This window comes from Marmota marmota, unplaced genomic scaffold, assembly GCF_001458135.2.
Source record: "Marmota marmota marmota unplaced genomic scaffold, marMar, whole genome shotgun sequence".
NCBI classification, from domain to species: domain Eukaryota; kingdom Metazoa; phylum Chordata; class Mammalia; order Rodentia; family Sciuridae; genus Marmota; species Marmota marmota.
Genome location: NW_025999930.1, coordinates 155168 through 175505, shown reverse-complemented (window position 1 = coordinate 175505; position 20338 = coordinate 155168). Strand labels below are relative to the sequence as shown.

The 20338-nt window shown below is 37.6% G+C and overlaps 1 long non-coding RNA gene across 1 annotated transcript in view; it reads left to right on the top strand.

Moving 5' to 3' along the window:
* The first annotated feature begins 2020 nt into the window (after positions 1-2020).
* Positions 2021-20338, top strand: part of LOC107159681 — a 111884-nt gene continuing 93566 nt past the window's right edge. Inside the window, exon 1 of the long non-coding RNA XR_001505773.2 lies at positions 2021-10755. This is a non-coding gene — a long non-coding RNA (uncharacterized LOC107159681). The remainder of the gene's footprint in view (positions 10756-20338) is intronic.

The window sequence follows — 20338 nt, the reverse complement described above, 5'->3', positions numbered from 1 at the left end:
ACTTTCTATTGGTCCCGACTCTCTCACAGCCTGGATTTCCCCTCCAGGAAAAGAGGGGGAAAGAGGGCAAGTCCTTCCCTTGGAGAACAGAACCCAGAAACCTCGCCCAATCTTGCAGGCTACATTCAGTGAACAATTTATGCATGTGACACCTAAAAGCTGGTTTTCTATTTAGTACAGAAAAAGGAAACAATGGATATTGGGGAACAACTGATAGTCTCTGGCATAGCTTTTATTTTTATGTTTTTCCCCCAATTATTAAAGCAATAAATAGTGCCAGAGTCCAGAAATGTATAAAGACAATAAGAACTATGAGTAATTCCAGAGTTAATTGTTTTCAAGTTTATGGGATCACATCATACATGTTTTTATGATCTTATTTCTCATTTAATAGTCTACCCTTAGAGTTTTCCTTAGTCAACCAACGTAGATCTATATTACTATTATAGTTCCTTTAATGGCATGTTTGGATCCTAATTTATGCAATCACCTATTGTGAACTAGGAAATGATTTGAAGTGATTGTAAACAAATGATGAACAGCCTGTGGAGGAATATTTGTACATTTGTTTTTTGTTTTCTAGGCATAAATTCTTAGCAGGGCCCAACTATTGGATTAAAAGATGTGTACTTTTTAAAGATTCTGATTTCTGCTGCCAAATTGCCCCCAGAGAAATAATTTTACATTTCTGCTTCTTACATTTCCTTCTAAAATGCCACTGATCAACTGAGAGATGAGAAATTTTTCATTTTTCTAAACACTTGTATTCAACTGATTTCCATCTTTTCTTTTTTGGTACCAGGGATTGAACCCAGGGGCACTTAATCACTGTTATGGGTTAGATGTGGTGACCCCCAAAAGCTCACATGTGAGACAATGCAAGGAGGTTTGGAGAAGAAATAATTAGGGTATGGCCTTAACCTAATCAGTAAATTAATTCCTCATGAGAGTAAATGAGGGGTAACTGGAGGCTGGTGGGGTGTGGCTGAGAGGAGGTGGTTCATTGCAGGCATTGCTAAGAGGTATCTATTTTGTATCTGGAGAATGGAGTCTCTGTTTCCTGTCATCATGTCAGCTGCTTCCCTCTGCCCCACTCTTCTGCCATGACCTTTTGCCTCACCTTGAACCCTGAGGAATGGAGCTGGCCTTCTATAGGCTAAGACCTCAGAAACTGTGAGCCCCTAAATAAACCTTTCCTCCTTTACAGTTGTTCTGGTTGGTTCCTTTACACACAGTGGCAAAAAAAGCTGACAGGGTCTCCCTAAGTTGCCGAGGCTGCCTTTGAACTTGCAAGCCTCCTGTCGTCTCAGTCTCTTGAGTCACTAGATTACAGGCACACACCACTGTGCCTGGCCTTAGAAAATAAAGATAGACATCTTTTCACATTTATTGGTGATTTTCATTTCTTCTTGTGTGAATCGAAAGTTCATCTCTTTTGTTTACATTTTAACAGACTGTTTATTTCTTTTGCTCTGGGAGAAAACTCAATTCATATATTAAGCTAACATTAACACTTGCATAGTACTTGTATGTACCAAGAACTGTTCTAAGTAGTTGTTTATTCATTTAGTTCTTTCAACAGACCTATAAGGTAAGTATTATTATAATCTCTATTTTATAGAAGTGTCTGAGGCACAGAAAAGATACCCAATTTGTCTAATGGTAAAAAAACATATTGCAGGGCTAGGGATGCGGCTCAGCCTGTAAAGTGCTTGCCTTGAATGCACAAGACCCTGTTGGAACTCCCCAAGCTGAAGACTGTTCCCGTCATCCAAATACCTAACACAATGTTAGGGTGACATTAAATGGAGTCTGTCTACCGCGCAACCCCCATCTCTCCTGAGCACATCTTCCTCCTCTGGTGGTGTCGTCCTTCAATCCTACCCATCCTTCAGTTTGGGCTCATTTTCCTCCTCTAGTTTCACCTTCACTCTCTCACAATCCACGTGAGCACTGAAAGTACCAACACCTGAGATCATAAATGCAAGTGGTTGCTAAAGCTTAAGCCCCCCCNGGTGGTGGTGTGTATTCTACTTAATTTTCAACTTTCGAGATTAAAAGTAAAAAATAGACAAATCATGAAAGGGTTAGGACGCGGGGGAAAAAGACCTTGGAAACCGAGTTAAAAATCTTGAAGTAAATAGGAGATGAAGGCTGAGATTTCATTTAACTTTATTGACGACTTTTGCTTTCTTGGTTCTCAGTTCCTAAAAGTTAAAAACATAATTTAGCGTCTCCTGAATTTATTTCTATTTGAAAATCTTGAGATTTAAGAAAATTGTTGAATTCTAAGAATAAAGTTGTTTTTATCCATATTTTTCTGTTGTGTGGCAGTCTGGTTTCCTTTACACTCAGGGTGTGTGCATAGTTAAGGAACTATCAACTTAGGAATTACTTGGAGTTTAGTGAGGATGTTTGATTATTATACACAGGTAAAATGTTATTTGAAATGAAAGACCGTTTTAGAGGAGAGACCTAAATTCAGTTACTACTAGTATTTAAAAAGTGTCACTTTGATCAAATAAAGTTGGTGTTGGGAAAATAACTTTTTGAATGAACTGCAGAGACAGTGACAGGTATAGAGTATTTGTGTTTAAGCACGCTTTCACCCTCCCTTCACTCCCCCTACCACATTTGATTGAAGTTCTGCTGAATTTGAGCATTTTGCAAGTCTGAAAAGTTTGATAACACCCAGTCATAAAAGAGAAAGAGATAAATACTAAACAAGTTTGTCTCAAATGTTATTTCTTAGGGCCTTTTTTTCCTTTTTAGCATTAACTAGACATTTCTTGGTTTAGAGTACAGCACCTAGATTGTGTACCTTTATTTTAATAGTTAAAATAGTAAGTACTGGTTTTCCATACAGTGGGAATTAGTGTTAGGAGCACTAAATCGATGTTTCATGCTGTATATTCTGTCGTTGGGTCATAAGTCATTTTAGCGGTTGGTGATCACAATTTTAAAAAATGAAAATAGTGCATGAAATAGAATGTTGATTTTTTTTCTTATATGCAGATATGTTCTCACAAGTTATTTTTGTGTCAGAATATTAAAAACATTCTTTTAAAGGGTATTTCTCTCATTAATAGTACTGGTTGTCTCCAAGGAGTATTGAAAACAGTCCTGTTTGTTTTTACATTAAATGAAACATGTTCCCCTCACTTGAGTTTTTATGAGTTGGGGAATAAATCCGCCACCCAGGATCAGCATGCGTTTTAATCATGTACTATTAGTGTAGCTATTAGTACTTTTAATAGCTCAAGATGCTTTTATTTAGATTGTAAAGAATCTTTTTCATCCCAGACTATTATTAATTGCCGGGGATTTTCTTCATGTTTAGATGAGAATTAAAGATTCTGGATCCCAAGTAATAAGTTGTCAACATTGCCTCGCATAACCTCACTAGTGGAGTAAAGGAGGCCTGCTCATTTCATGCAGTTTCCCTGTGTGTGTGTTCTAAGCATTGCATAATCACTTAAGAGTGGACTTCATTAAATAGCCAGATAGAATGAGTGCTATCATACGTTTTTGGTATTAAGTCTTTGAAATCCAGGGTGTATCTTAACAGTTACAGAACATAACACTTTGGGCTACTTACATTTCAGGGGCTCAGTAGCCATTTGTGGCTAATGCAATTTTAGTGGATTGTCTAGTTTTTTTTTTTTTCCAAAATTATATTTCACTAGCTGAATTTTTACAGTTTAAGATAGCTAAAAATGTCCGTTCAAAGCCACCTCTCACATGTGAGTAAACTGTACCAGATAATTTCTTAGGTTCTTTCTGTATAGCAGATTGGAGTATTCTGAGGCACCGGAATGGCAATACCTTCTTTGTTAAGTTACTTTTGACTTCTCTAGAAATATTTTAAGACATTTTAGATAATTTGTTTTAAAATGACACATAGTCAGTATGATTTGAGAGCATTTTGTTCTTCCAAATAGTCATTTTTCCTGCTTGTCAGTATTGCATTAGCATCACATGAGGGATCAGCCACACCTCTTCCTTCCTTCCATGAGAAATTTTATTTGGCCAATTATGTGCTTACCTAATGCCTAGGAGGAAACTTTTTCTGTGTCAATTCACATTTCCACAGTGTTGACTATGAATTATCTGTTGGATACAGTTATATCAAACACTAAAGTTGACTTGAATCTAGATTAAATGAACTAGAAGCTACCTTCTCTTGTTTTGGAAATTGTGTAGACTGTACCGAGACTTTTCAGCCTGGGAAAGGATAGGAAGGGCAGATTTTAGAATGGAGAAGTAATCATCAGTAAGCAAACAAGTTATCCAAGTGGCACATACTACCTCACACAAAATATTTGCAATTATTTACGGTTTGTAGAATTAATTTAGCTATGCAAGGGTAGTATGGAATGTATTTGTGATAGTAAGGAAGTCGGTCCAAAATGAAGAGTTTACATCTGGAAACTTAGAAAGAAAACTGAAAATTGACATTGCATTGGTTACCTTTTAAAAATTTTTCAAAATTTAGGCATATTGCTTTATTAATCAGCAAAGGCATCTGAAGTATCTGTTGTGTGTCTTAAGAGTAAATGAAATGGTCCTTTTGGGAAACCTGACCTAGTACTTAGCTATTTAAAACTTAACATGAATCTGTAGTGTTGCATAGGATAAGAAATCGAGATACTAGAATTGGGTTAACTTCCACTGGAGACAGAAATCTAGAAAACTCCATTATCTTGTCAATAAAACATGGATTACTTCCGATTGCTAGAAATAATTGCTTTTGCTTTATAAAAGGAAGCAAAATACTATTGAAGAGTTTCCTTAATGTTAGAGTATTCCACAGGCATCATTAGTACATCATTTCATTGATATTCAGCTATTTGAAATTAAAGGAAATTTAATTATAAGTAACCACTGTTTGATTTGTATTCGATTATCAGCAAGTGAAACTGATGTTAGAGGATGTAGTTCATTTTATGTGTAGGGCAGTTTTGCTAAAATGAAATTTATACAACCATACAATGGAATGCGAATGAAAGCTTTTAAAAATAAAACTTTCTTGCCCAGCATGTTCAAGCCCCTGTGTTTAGGCCCTAGTTAAATAGATAGGTACATAAGTAGATACAATAGGAAAGAAATTTTGAGCTAAAAGAATGTAAACTAATGTAAAGGGTAGGAAATTAAACTTCTGGAGAAACATTTTAGCTCAGAATTAGAACTTTTAATTGCTATTAAGTATGTACGAGGTAGTGTATGCCTGCTTGTGAATTAAGTTCGAATATTTAAGAATTTAGAAGCAATTTTTAAAATCAGGAATGTTCCTAAATTTCTCACTACAAAAGAATAAGTACATAAGGAATGTGTATGTTAATTAACTTGATTTAGCCATTTCATAATTGCATATTTGAAAACATGTACCATAAAATAATATGTGATTTATCAATTTAAAACAACTAAAAATCAGTTGCAAAAAAAAATTAGAAAAGTGATTGTTAATAGACTTCATCATGGAAACCGTGTTGATAAAAATGTAGATATAGACAAATTTATTCATAATTAATAAGTAAATTTGCCTCTTAACAGTTCTAAATAAATAACAGTTGTGACTGTCAGTATATCTGGGAAGGTAAGGTTACCCACTTAGGACAGTTTTCTCTAATTAATTAAGAACAGTTGCTGTTTGTTGATTTAATTGTGACTCAGTAAGTTGCTTTGCAATTGTCCTAATCAAGACCCTATGAGGTGTGGATCTTATAGTTGCCTGAATGGAGACTAGAGAACTGGCAGGTATCTCAAGAACACAACCACTAAATAGCTATTGAGCCTCAAAGCCTTTGCCCTTAGCCCCTTTGTTTTCCTAACCTGCTCAGCTAAAAATGAGTTTCTTTTGATACAATTTGTATACATTGAATTTTTTATTTTAATTGCCATGATTTTGGCGGGGAGACCTGGGATTGAACTCAGGGCACTCAACTGCGGAGCCACATCCCCAGCCCTTTGTAAAATTTTAGAGACCGGTCTCACGCCTTGCTTTTGCTGAGGCTGTTGAACTCACGATTTTCCTGTCTCAGCCTCCTGAGCCACTGGGATTACAGGTGTGCCCATTGCGCTCGTCAATTGCCGTAATTTTAATGGGAGGATAGTTCTATCTACAGATTGAGATAGAATCCGAATAAGAATAGAAGATGAATAAAAAGTCTATCACTTTCTAAGAGTATCAGGAAAATCAATTTTTGATAGTTCTAGCTAATAGATACTTGCCTAGGAATGTAAACAGGTCTAGGGATTACATGGTATAAAGACATAATAAATGGAGAGCCAGGATTCAAACCAGGTTCTGGTTCTTAAGTACAGTTTAACCCTAGACAGAAAAATCACTAAAGATTTTCAGCTTAACTATTCATCCCACTCTCTTTAGTGTTCAAGCATTGTATAGTTGTGATCAGTGTTTGTTAGTTAGGGTTTTTACTTCACTTCACTTTTAAATTAATATTTCCAATGGGTTCTCATCCATAAATTCTAAGGTAGGAGTTGTATTCTGTTTTTCTTCACCTCTGGGCACCAATTCAGTTTGATTTCTCTAAACTTGCTTAACTGAGCGTTGCCTCCCCTAAGCTTTAATATTTTTCAACGCTTGCTCTAACTAGCACTTTTTAAACTGCCATTTTGGAAATATTGTATCATAAAATCAATTTATGAACATAATTAAATGCAGGAGTAAGGGTTAGTATTGATTTGTGAACAGTATTTTCTATTAGTATTATGCAGATGTGAGTTATTTAAAAATGTTATTCTTGCTGTGGGTTGTAGAAAGGTGGATTAACTGCTCTAATGAATAGTGATGTTATATAGTAGATGATGTTTGTCCCTCATAAACACCCATTCTTTTTATTTTTGTACATGCTTTGTAAATAGATTCTTGTAAATAGTCCTTGGTATGTTCATTAGTGGATTGTTTTCTAACTGTATGGTACCTGCTTACATTGCTGGATTGTTGGCAAGATTGAAAAATAATGCATTTTAGAACGTTTCAGAATTTGGGGTTGGGGATTTAGTTTAGTGGTAGAGCACTAAACATCCAGGAGGGCCTGGGATTTGATCCCCAGTACCACAGGGAGAAGGGCGGAAAAAAAAAAAAATCAAATGTGCTTTTTTTGTTTGTTTGTTTTGTCTAGGACCATGTGCATGCTTGAAGCTACATCTCTGGCCTCAAACCTGATTTAATTGGATGAAAGTTGAATATTAGAATAGAGGACAATGCTGGTTCTGAGGAAAGATTTTGGCTTTATAGATACTTGACTTTTGGGGGGACAGTTGTCTGCAAGTTTATACTCAAGGTATATAACCTGGATTTCTAGAATTGGGCTCAGATATGGTATAGCATGTTTGGAGATCCTGTGCTGCGTTCTCACATTTGGGGCAAGTTATCAAACAGCGCAGCACCAGCTTTCACGTAGAGATGTTGGAAAGTGGGGCTTAACATCTGTTGAATGGTGGTAAATCATTCACCTTACAGATTATTTTATCTGATGTATTATAACTAAGAAAGCTGAGGGGCTAGGAAGATTGAATTATTTGTATAAGGTTTTGGTGGTGGTGAATATAGGGGCAGGATTTGAACTGATTTTTGTTTACTAGAGTAATGTTCCTGTGAACATTTGTCTATCTAGTGTTTGTGTTCAGTTCTCTTGCATATATGCTTATGAATGTAATTGCTGGGTCATATCGTGAAGTGTTTTTTAGGCAACAATAGGTTCTGACCAACACTGAATCAATTCTTCACCTCTGGGCACCAATTCAGTTTGATCCTGATACTACCTGGAGTTAGTCCAGACTTTACAAGTTAAGGGCACAGTCCCCAAGACTCCTTCCTTTTCAGGTTCTAGTTTACTTGAATTTTTGACCAGCTTGCTATAACTTAAGGGGCTTTGTATAACCCCCTTCTCCAGGCTTTATAATTTTCTAGAATGGCTCTTAGAACTCAAGACATTTTTTGGTCTATCACTGGTTTATTATAAAGGATAGAAATTAATAAGAGGTACTCTAATAAGTGAGACCCAGAAGCATTCTTGAGCTTAAGAGCTTCTGTCCCTGAAGAGTTGGGATTGTGTCATCTTCCTATCATGAGGACGTACTTGCCAGCTCAAATCTGTCTACATCATGTCATTTGGGGGTTTTTAATAGTGATTTCAGCACTGGGTCTGATAGATTACATCAGGGGCCATTGATTGGCTCTCCAGCTCCTCCCACCTCCCTGAAGGTTGAGAGGTGGGGCTGAACAGTTCAACTTGGTCATTCTGGTGACCAGTCTCCACTCTGAAACTTGTCCTAGGAGGTTTCAATCACATTAACATTTTGGGGGAGAGTACCTAGGATTGAATTAACAGATACTCAACCACTGAGCCACATCCCTGGCCCTATTTTGTATTTTATTTAGAGACAGGGGCTCACTGAGTTGCTTAGTGGCCCACCGTTGCTGAGGCTGGCTTTGAACTCCTGATCCTGCCTCAGCCTCCCCAGTTGCTGGGATTACAGGCATGTGACACAGCACCCTGCTTCCCTCATTAGCATTTTTAAGTCATCATTTGGGAGATTAGAGGATGTTAGGAGGAGATTCATGTCAAGAACACCAAATGGAAATAGAGCCAATTATGTATTTCTTGTACCATATGTGATAACAGTTCATCTCTTTTTTGGAGGGGGAGGGGGTGATGGTGGTGGTACTAGGAATTGAACCCAAGAGCATTCTGTTTCTGCCTCAGAGCTCCAGCAGTTTTAAAATTTACTTTGAGGTAAGGTCTCCAGGCAGACTTGCCCAGGCAGGCCTGGAATTTGAGAACCTCAGCCTCTTGATCTTGAGTAGCAGGGATTATGGGTATGCATCTTCATGTCCCAGCTCTGTTTAACTTTTTGCTACTGGGCTTGGAACCTAGAAGCGCTTTACTACTGAGCTACGTCCCCAGTCCTTTTTATTTTTTGAGGAAGGGTTTCAATAAGTTGCTGAGGATCTCCTTAAATTGCTGGGCTGGGCTCGAATTTGAGATCTTCTTCAGCCTCATGAGTCACAGGGATTATAGGTGTGCAGCACCATGCCTGGCTGTTTCTTTTCAACGAACTGCTGAACTGTTCTTCAGAGCAGTTGTACCATTTCACAGTTCCCACCAGAAATCTAGGATTCCAATTTTTCCACATTCTTGCCAGCACATGGTAACTTTCTGATTATTAGCCATTCTTGTGACTATAAAGTGATATCTCATTGATTTGGGGTTGCATTTCCCTATTGACTGCTGAATATAGACTGTTCATCATAGCCTGTATTCATAGATTTGCTATTTTTGTCTGTAAGCCTTATCTTCTTTGAAATATCTACTAAATCTATTAAAATATCTATTAAATACCTATTAAAATTCCACTAAATTAGGTAATTTGTCTTATGTTTTGTATATGGTATGTTGTGGCGTGGTCATTCATTTGTATTTGGATATGCTGTTGTCCTAGCACTATTTACTGAAAAAAACTATTCTTTCCCAGTTGAATTGTCTTGGTGCGATATTGAGCCTGTGTGTATGGATTTATTTCTGGACTTGATATTTTACTTCATTGAGCATATCTTTGCTTACATGTTTGAAATTTTAAAATGGGTGTTTTTGTTACTAAGTCACTGCCAAATAAATTTCTTTCTTAAATTTGGTGCCTACTTGAAATCTTTGTGGTAGTTACCTTTTCAGTATGAAGTCTGTAAATTGAAGACTAATAAGTAACAGGTTTTAGATTAGTTGAGGTAAGATTTAACTGGTGTCATGTAGCTTAGCTCAGTTTTGTACAAGTTGTTAAATATCTTGTACTCTGTCGGATCCCATCCTCACACCACTTTTCTAACTAAAAGGAAGAATCCTGACCCTGACACAGATGGGTTGATTGTCTTTGATTGTTTTTCGCTAGTAAGATCATTTAGTGTTTGCTTGTATGGAATAAACAAGTGGTTCCATTGAAAATCAGTTTTTCCTTGTGTCTATTTTTTTTGTCATTGCTTTGTACATTAATGCATTTGGTCATGGATTATGTATGATGTGTAGGGCTTTTAGGTTTTGAGGTAATTGGATTTTACCAGAAGCTTTTGTATTATTCCTTTGTAACGATTTTTTGTTTCTCGAAGATTAATGAATTTTTGTTTGCAACAACTATATGAAAATCAAAGACTGATAATATAGGGCAAGTATTCTTCATTTGAAATGCTTGGGACCAGAAATTTTATGGATTTTAGAATATTTGTATATATAATGAGATTTTGGGGATGGGATTCAAGTCTAAATAGAAAAATTTATTTGCTTTATGTATACCTTAAAAATACAGCCTGAAGGTAATTTTATACGGTAGTTTTAGTGTGCTTGTTTTGGCTGTTCTTCAGCACATGAGGTTAATGTGAAGTTTTCCACTTGTCTCATTATGATGCTCCAAAAGATTGGATTTTTGGGTTAGAAGTGCTCAACCTGTGGTTATGAGATATGGTACAAAGGTGATTTGAATCTTATAAATAAGTGGATTCAGGTAACCAAGCATTTTAAATAGTAAAAAAAATAAAAAGAAGTGAAAGACAGTATAGATCATACAAAATGTGTACTGAAACTTCATGTTCAAATTAAATGAATGAAAAGAGGTCTAATATTTCTTTTTTTGCCCCATTACACAGGAAACCAGGATTACCGAAGAGAAAGCCTTTCCGTGGTGCTCCGCTGTGGTCCTTTTCAACATTGACCCTGGATATTCTCTTCACTGTGGGATGAGGTAGTAGGTTGTATAGTTTTAGGGTCACACCCACCACTGGGAGATAACTATACAATCTACTGTCTTTCCTAAGGTGATAGAAAAGTCTGCATTCAGTCAGCCTTACAGAAAGTTAATAACTAGTTGTTCAGTGTTTAAAATTAATTTGTCTAAAAAAGAATCTTTCATTATTTCCTAGAAATGTCTTTACCAGGTAGACAAGGTAGAAATGGGGCTACTTTTTGCTTATCTCATTTCTGTGTCGGAATTATGTTTTGTTTTGATTGATGCTGATAATTTTGTGTGAACTTTTCTTTTGAAAGAAATTGTGCTCTTCATTCCAGAAGAAAAGATTGCTCTATCAGAGTGAGGTAGTAGATTGTATAGTTGTGGGGTAGTGATTTTACCCTGTTCAGGAGATAACTATACAATCTATTGCCTTCCCTGAGGAGTAGACTTGCTGCATTATTTTGTTTTTATCTAGATGATGTTAAAGCTTGGATGAATTTTGACTCTTGTATTTACAGTTGTCAGTTGTTAATTTTCACCCTTCAAGTAGAGTACAGTAGTAGACACTGATTTATCTTTTAACTTTCACATGATATATTTCAGAAATTTGAAATTAAGCAAAAATCTCTGGAGAAATGTACCTTTCAGGAAATTTTTAAAAGAAGACCAAACCCTTTTAGGATGTTCCTTGCCCTACATTCTGGTATATATGTCTAGAGTGAGCTTTAGCTTGGTATAAAGGTACATACTAACTGCAAGGGCACTGTTGGAGCTAAATTTGAGTCAGGTTGATTATTTCATTCCTAGTCTGGGGTTTTGAGTAGTAGCTTTGGAGAATACTAATATAAGCACTACCTCATTGGTGTATTGACTTGGACAGAATTTATTCACTATCCTGAAAGGGGGGAGATGGACTTTGGGTTCTGCTTTTGTTCCCTGGCAAGTTGCTAAGAAAAACTGAAGTGGTTCTTTATTCATAAAGGGGGATCATCCAAAACTGTTAGGTAGGAAAGTGTGTGTGTTGCTTAAAAAAAAAAAAAGACAAATATTAGAAAAAAACATTGAATTTGTTTTAACATCCATAAAGGCCCATATTTCAGCTTTCTTCTGGTGGCCAACCCATATGCTTCCTTGGATATTATAGTCAAGCAAGACTAAGAACTCCATTTTAAATGCTTGCTCTTTAAACAATTTTATTTTGAGGAAGAGAGGGGAAAGAGGAAAAATGTGACAGTGAGGGAGAAATCTTTTTTTCAAAGATATTTCCATTTAGTATCTTAGCATCTTGGATGATTACCGTGCATTACCATTGGTGGTGGGAACTTTAGAGGAAACATGAAAACTCTTGGATTGGTCAAATCTAGATGTTTTGTCCTGAACCAATATTTATGCTTATTTCATCCCTGGCATGTTTGTTCTTGTTCCAAATTGGATGTGTAAACACTGGAGGGAAACAAATTGCTAATATGCATCACCCACCTGCTGAGTATGTGACAAGTACAGTAGTGGAATTTTACGGTTTTCTGTTAAGTGCCCCTCCAATGTGGATATCTACTACTCTGAACTTGGAAACTTCACTAAGGTCTGGAGAAAATTGTGTTTATATTATCGATTATGTTAGGGCCTATTTCAATATCCTTATTATTATTTTTTGTTTTAGAGAGAAGTTTTTTTAATATTCATTTTTTTTTTTTTTTTTTGGCGGACACAACCTCTTTGTATGTGGTGCTGAGGATCGAACCCGGGCCGCACGCATGCCAGGCGAGCTTGTTACCGTTTGAGCCACATCCCCAGCCCTCAATATCCTTATTAGCTAAGCAGAGAAAGTGGATCAGATTGTGAAGAACTGATATATTTTGTAAACATAATTTAAAAAGGAACATTTATGGAGACTGTGGCAGACTCTAAAAGCTTTTTAATGGCAGCAAAAATGATGACCATAGTGCTTCTGTTTACTGTAATTCAGGGGTGAAGAAGGGACTAACTGGATGCAATTCTGAAATGTGACCTCTCAAGTCATAATTTCCTCCAGTTGATAGGTGGCAAACAGGATTTATATACAATATTTAATCAAGAGAGGCTGGAGGTTTTATGAAATTTGATCTTTGAATCTTGGTAATTAAATGTCTAAAGTAATCCCAAGTAACCATAAACAAAACAAAAAAATTTAAATAAAAAGCTGAGGCTCTAGTAGGTGGTAGGTTGAGTTAGAGGTCTGGCTTGTATTCTTTGATGTAATTACTTTCTTCTTTTTAACTTGAGGTTTGTTTTTAAGCAAGTACTGTTTTGGCTTATAGAAAAGCCATACAGTCAATAACTTTAAAAGCATTAGTGAAAGAATTCTAGTTGGTTGTGTTTGAAACAAGATTGAAAGAATATGGCCTAATTTAACTGGGTATTTTGATGTGCACCTGCCAAATAGAAGATCAGCAAGAATAAAATGGGTTCCTAGGAAGAGGTAGTAGGTTGCATAGTTTTAGGGCAGGGATTTTGCCCACAAGGAGGTAACTATACGACCTGCTGCCTTTCTTAGGGCCTTATTATTCTACGGTACCCTGTTTCCTTGTTACTTATTCAGGTGTAAGCAGACTTCTTACTGCAGGTTTTCTCAAATGAAAACATTGCAGGAATACAAAAGACAGTAGTGTTTGCATTAGTGTCCTGTAATTGCAACATGGTGCCAACATTAATTACTGACAGTCAACTAAAGAGAATTTGAGAATTGTGAAATATACTTAGTTGCTTTGGTGTTTCACTTCGGTCACTGGAAGGTTTTGGAAAGCACCCCCCTCTCCCCCCCCCTCGCTTTTTCCCCCCCCTCAAATTTCCCTTTCTCTAACATCTAGGTCACTGTCAGCTATTCCCCTCTCTGTAGCCACCACATATGTCTGAAGAGAAAGCATTTAACAAAATGTTGAAATATTTTTCTATTTCTTTCATTGTGTTTGTGAATGTCTTACAAAGTTTCTGGGTTTCTTTTGTCTTCTGGATTTAAAATTTGAGGCCATTCTTAAGATGGTATTTCATAGTGTGGGACTTGATGATCACATTGAGCTGCTTATTATATATGTAACCTTGTGATTGAATCTGTTAAATGAATGCAAGAACTAGAAAATTATTCAGGTACTTGAATGAAAATGTTTATCATGATAGTGGAGTTATAATAATTTAAGACATACCTTCTCAATAAAAATATTACATAATCTAAAGCTCGTGCTTTTAAAATCATTCTTATTCCACTACATACTTGCTAACTTTGCCGTTGTTGAAGTACTAATTCTGTATTTAAATTTATTTTAGGATTTGTTAAATTTCATTTTTCATAAATACACATTTGATGATTGTATTATCATTCACATATAAATAAAGCTAACTGAAGCGATATCTAGCTCTTGCGTTTTTGTTAACTATTGTGACTTTATCCATACAACTGTATTTGCCGGTACACCCTGCTTTCTTTACTTAATTCTCCTGCCTAAGCAGGCACTATTTTGCAGAAACTATGTTCATTATCCTCCTTCATTTCCCTAGTCTGGTTCGAGTATTTCCCATATGAGGAATGGTGCATTAGCATCCCAAGTAGCTTTGCTTTTTCCCTCAACTATTTTGAACAGTAATATATTTAAGAGACTGGAATGAAAAGGTTGAAAGGGAATTTAATGGTTTTCTATCTACTCCTCTGCTGCCTAGCTTTTTGTTTCCTTTTTAGAAGAATGTTCAGTGAAAGGAAGGAGGTAGATTTATGGTGTGTTATACTCCTGACCACCTGGGATGTCAAATTTCCTTTCCAAATTGAGAGTTGGGTACAGTTTCTAAGGCATTTTATATGCTGCAGTTATTTAAAAGAAAACACACTTTAAAAGATTTCAATAGAGTAGGAAACACCTTAATTTCATGTGCACTGATTTAAGAATGCACAGGAGCAAAGTGAGGAAATTAGAATACTTTAGTGAGATAAGGGGTGATTTTTTAAATCAACATCCCCAAATTTCTTCATAGTTTTAACTTTAGTCTTGTAAACAATATGTGTCTAGCCATTTTCCTTATTTTAAATGAGCCTTCATATTTTTCTCCATTTAACTATAGTTTTTCAGATTCTATGTGCTTCTCATTTTGTTTCCTTCTTACCTCTCTTAACTTGTTGGGGTTGGGAGAGGAAGGCTGGGAGGTGGATTGAGGAATCCTTTTGCGGTTGGGTGAGATTTTCTCAGCAATGTTTGTTGATTGAAGAGCTGACCTGATAAGCAGTATCTGCATTTGATTCCTTGGGATTCTGAAATCTTACTTGCTTAAAATCCAGAACTTAAAGTTTTAGCTCAATCTAAAACTTGTTTTTCTTTAAGAAAAAGTGTGGGGCAGAGTAATGACATTGAACTGCTAGTAACATCAGGGGAAAAAAAAAAGTATTAGGATGATTTTTCTGCCATTCCTGGCCCATGGTTTCCATTCTCAGGGTCACCTCTTTGTCAAAATATGACTAAGTTATCTGGCTTCTTTTATTTTTTTTGTAGGTTTGAATATGTAAGGAAAAGCCCAGAAGGCACATTTTAACCATTAAACTATTTAAAGAATTTGTCTCAGAAAATGCTACCTAGTAACTTTACATGTTGTCATTTGGAACTGTTCCAAATAGGCTGGAGGAAGGCTAGGGGAAGTGTCCTAGCAGGATAGGTTTCTACTAGTAATAAAGAGGGAGAAAAGAAAGGGTACAAGTTAACTGTTTTGAGTAGAGGACGTCAGGGGAAAATCTGTATTAAAAAAGACAAGCAGGCCCTTCAAAAGGCGGCCTCAGTTTGGCAGGGCCTTTGCCACCCTTGGGCTTGATGAAATTTTTTTTTTGTAGATAAGCACGCAGTAGGCAGTGCTGAGGATCGAACCCAGTGCCTCACACATGCAAGGCAAGTGCTCTATCACTGAGCCACAGCCCCCACACCCTCAAAAAATTCTTAATGGAGTTACGATGTTTAGAAAGCCAGGAGTGAGGATGAGGGGTGTACAAAAAAAGTTGAATGGAGACCTCCCGTTTTTGGATTCTACAATATATTACCTCTTGCACAGGGTCCAATACAGACCAAAGAAAAAGCATTATATAAATTTCTATAGGTTCTCAGCAAAAATTGGGAAATAATTAACATGTGCCCTTTGTCTTCCTGCTAAGAGATCTCAGTTTTGTTCCAGGCATGGATCTTTGATTTTAGGAAAGGTGCCCTAATTCTTGATGTAGGGGGGGTAGGTGTGTGACTATATCTGACTAAGGAGTGGTGGCAGGAAGAGGGTTTTATAAGAATATCTGGAGGAGAAACTTGTGCTGTATGCTGGTGCTTATGTTTGAACATGTTACGAGATCCTCCCAGGATCCCACATGCCTTAGGAAAATTCCCTAAGTTTACTTTTAAGAGTGAAGTGTTACCAAGCCATCAGCTAGGAAGAAACCTTTGTGGCTTAGATAAGGATAATAGAGAATGGGTCTCTGACATTCACAGTAGGGCCCTGAATGAGAGCAGAGCTTGCAGTGGGGGAAAGGCTGATGTCAAAACCATCATGTCAGACACCTGGATCTTAGAAGCGGCAGCCAGTAAAGACCAAACAATGTGTAGACTTTGAGCCACCTTTCCTGGTGCTGATATGAGCTAAGCCCTTTGGAAATTTAGATCATCCTAAGTTTGATGCTTTAAATTAAGACAGGTGTGTAAGCAAGTTTGAACTCCTCTGCACTCAGAAAAGGGTAGACAGCAAGATGGGAGCTGTGTGATGCTTCAGTGTTTGGCACCCCCATGGAAACATGAGTTTGAACAGCTGTTTACCCACTTTCCTCACAGTTGACCCCCCCCCCCCAAACTCTAAGCAGTGCAGCATGGAGAGACTCCTGCTTGAGGGAGGAAGAGGGAATTCAGTCTGGATCTTAGACTTGAAACTCTTTGTCAGGCAGAGCATCACTCCCCTGTACACAGGCCAGTGCTCACAGCCTTTGGACCTACATTGGTCAGGAAGCCCAAGGACTGACTAACTCAACTTCAGGTGACACAACATGGAGCAAAGCCACCCCACTGCGGTGGGGACAAAAAAGTAAAGTACAGGACTTTGCTTTAGAACTCAGTGTGGCCCTGCTGCTGGGAAAACATGAGTCCCTGTCTCCAAGTTGGTACTCATGGATGGAAGCTCTGGACTTTCCCTAGCACCTGGCAGACCTATGCTGCAGAGGAATGAACTCATGTTTGGGCTTGCATCAATTGCCAGCTGCAGTGTAGGCCTAGGGTACATGCCTGAGATGGGAGGGGTCTGTAGTTGTGATTTTCAGATTTACCCAGTTATCCTTGGGGGTCAGTGGACTGCTTCTTGGGCAGTACAGTGTAGAGCAGGACTCTATCCATGAAGGTGTGGGTTGATAGGGGATAGGACAGGGAAGTGATTGTGGGAACTTTGTATTGCACTGGAGAAACAAATGGGTCCTACCTCTAGTACAGGGACTATGGATGGAACCTCTAGAGCTTGACCAATACCAGGTGTAGTCCTGTGGCCTCAGACTAGTATGCTGGCCATCATCACCTATGATTAGTTAGCAGCAGTCTTCAACAGTACATTATAACAATAGGCAGTCAATAGCAGTGCGATCCTTTGCTCTGCCACTCTGTTGTGCTGGTCTCAGCAGGCTTTGGGCTGTAGGTGTGACCCAGCATTGCAGCATTGATGGCCATGGGATTGCCAATTTCATCCCTCAAGTCTACCCCAGGCAGCATAGCATGGAGGAAAAAGGGAAGTGCCAAGTTACATAAGCCTAGGGTCAGCCCTGCAGTATGACCCAGAGCAAGGATCCTCTGGTGCCTGATCACACGCAAGTGAACTGGACAAGGTGTCTGGGCCAGCCCCAGGCAGAGGCTTGGGGCTAGGGGTCTAGGGAATAAATTGCCCTTTTTAGGAACATCCTCAGTTCATTGAGAATGATTCACCAAACTTGGGCTTGGGGCATCCTCTAGTGTGTAACAGTGACAACATATCAAGTGCAGATTCCCAGAAAACTCACACCAAGGATGCCATCTAGTGCTGAAATGGCATAACAACCACAGGCCCACACAGGCACACAAGCTGGATAATGAAGAAAAGGCAAATCCTTCAATATGCAGATGACTTTGCATGGCGAATCCTTAAATATGCAGATAACTTTGCATGCCAACAACAAACCAAGAATTTTTAGTAAACTGTGACCTCCTTTGATGTATAAAATCAGGTATCAGAAACCATAAAATAACCAGTATATGCAAGCTCCAAGAGAATTCAGAATAAGTTATTAAGGAAATTCTTCAAGGAAAAACAATTTTTTTTCCCCAGGGGGTGTGTACTAGGGATTGAACTCAGGGGCCTCAACCACTGAGCTTCATTCTCAGCCCTATTTTACATTTAATTTAGAGACAAGGTCTCACTGAGTTGCTCAGGACCTCACTAAATTGCTGAGACTGGCTTTGAACTCATGATCCTCCTGCCTCATCCTCCAGAGCTGCTGGGATTATAGGTATGCATCACTGAGCACAGCTGATTAAGTGTTCTATCAGGGAAACTTGGCAGAATGATTGAAGGTATCTTTTTTAAAAGCAGAAACCCTTAAGTTGTGAAGTACGCTAAGTGCAATAGGAAGGAATAAAGTTATTGATAACTTCAAAAAATACTTAACCCAGCAAAATTGTCCTTTAGAATTGGAGAAAGACATTCTCAGACAACAGTTGAGAAAATTGACCACCACCAGACCTATCCTACAAAAAAAGGCTAGCGTTCTCAAACTGAAAGAGATGCTGATGAGTAAGAAGAAAACAGAGAATATAAAACACTGGGAAGAACAATTGGCAATCCCATGGCCATCAATGCTTTACACAGACAAATTCAGAATGCTCTTAATAGTGTAGATATGGTGCTAAAACTTTTTTTTTAAAGTTTCAAATAACCCTACTTACAGTATAATTGTTCTGTATTATTATGTGATTGCTAAAATCTTTCATGCTCCCTAATTTACAAATTAAACTTATGATAGGTAAGCATGCATAGGTAAAAACACATAGTTATTTAGGGTTCAGTATGATCCACAAAACATCTTGAAAAGTATCCCCACAGATGAGTGGGGAGTACTGTACTCATTCAATAAAATAACACTATTTTCTTTTAAAAATTATTTGAGGGGCTGGGGATGTGGCTCAAGTGGTAGAGCGCTCGCCTGGCGTGCGTGCGGCCCAGGTTCGATCCTCAGTACCACATACAAACAAAGATGTTGTGTCCGCCTAAAACTAAAATAAATAAATAAATATTTAAAAAAAAAATTATTTGAATTATAATTGCATTAATATTTTATAATCTTAAGCACACATTTGCAGAGATGACTTCTCTAAAACTTCCTACATGAATACTATATATAATACTTTTGTTACAAGATTGTTTATATTTTAGTGTTCATTTCTGTGAGAATTTATTGATGGTGACTTTTTTCTTTAAATGGCCAAATGGGATATCTTTATTAAAAATTATACAAATTAATGTTGGTGACATTTCCATATATACAGATACTGTGCTTTGATATTACCCTATTACTCTCCTTAGACCTCCTCTTTTTCCTCCCCTATGCCTTAGTCCCTTTCTCTTTCCTACCACTCTCTCTTCTACTTTGAGGTTTTCTTCCCCCCAGTATCCACATATGAAAGAACATGAAATACTTGTCTTTCTGTGTGTCTTCTTTTACTTAATACAATGACTTCCAGTTCCATTCATTTTCCTGGAGATGACATGATTTCATTTGTTTTAAATGATGCTGGGGATTGAACCCAAGGTCTTATGCATGCAAGGCAAGCACTCTACCTACCAACTGAGCTATATCCCCAGCCCAATTATTTCATTTTTTTTTAAGAGAGAATTTTTTAAGATTTATTTTTTAGTTTTCGGTGGACACATCATCTTTATTTTATTTTTATGTGGTGCTGAGGATCGAACCCAGTGCCCCGCGCATTCCAGGCGAGCGCACTACTGCTTGAGCCACATCCCCAGCCCAATGATTTCATTCTTTATAGCTGAATAATATAAAATAATCCATTGTGTATTTATCCATTCACCTGTTAATGAACACCTAAACTAACTTGACTATTGTGAATAGTGCCACATAACACATGGGCATGCAGGTTTCTCTTTTGTATGCTGACTTAATTTCTTTCTGGTATACTTAGCAGTGTTATAGCTGGATCATATGGTAATTGTTTTGTCCTGTCGTCCGTCCCCCCCAGCACTAGGGATTAAACCCAGGGCCTTGTGCATGCTAGGCAAATAATCTACCACTGGGCTACAGTCCCAGTACTTAAATTTTTTTTTATTATTATTATTTTTTTTATTTTGAGACAGGCTCTCATGAAGTACCCAGGCTGGCTTCGAACTTGCAGTCCTATTCAACCTCCTGTACCGCCACCACTGGCCCACATGGTAGTTCTAATTTTAGTTTTTTGAGGAATCTCCTTACTGTTTTCTATAGTGCCTGTACTCAACATTCTCACCAAGATTGTGTAAGGGGTCTTTTTCTCCTACATCCTCACCAGCATCCCATCTCTCCCCTCCCCTCCCCCTCCTTCCC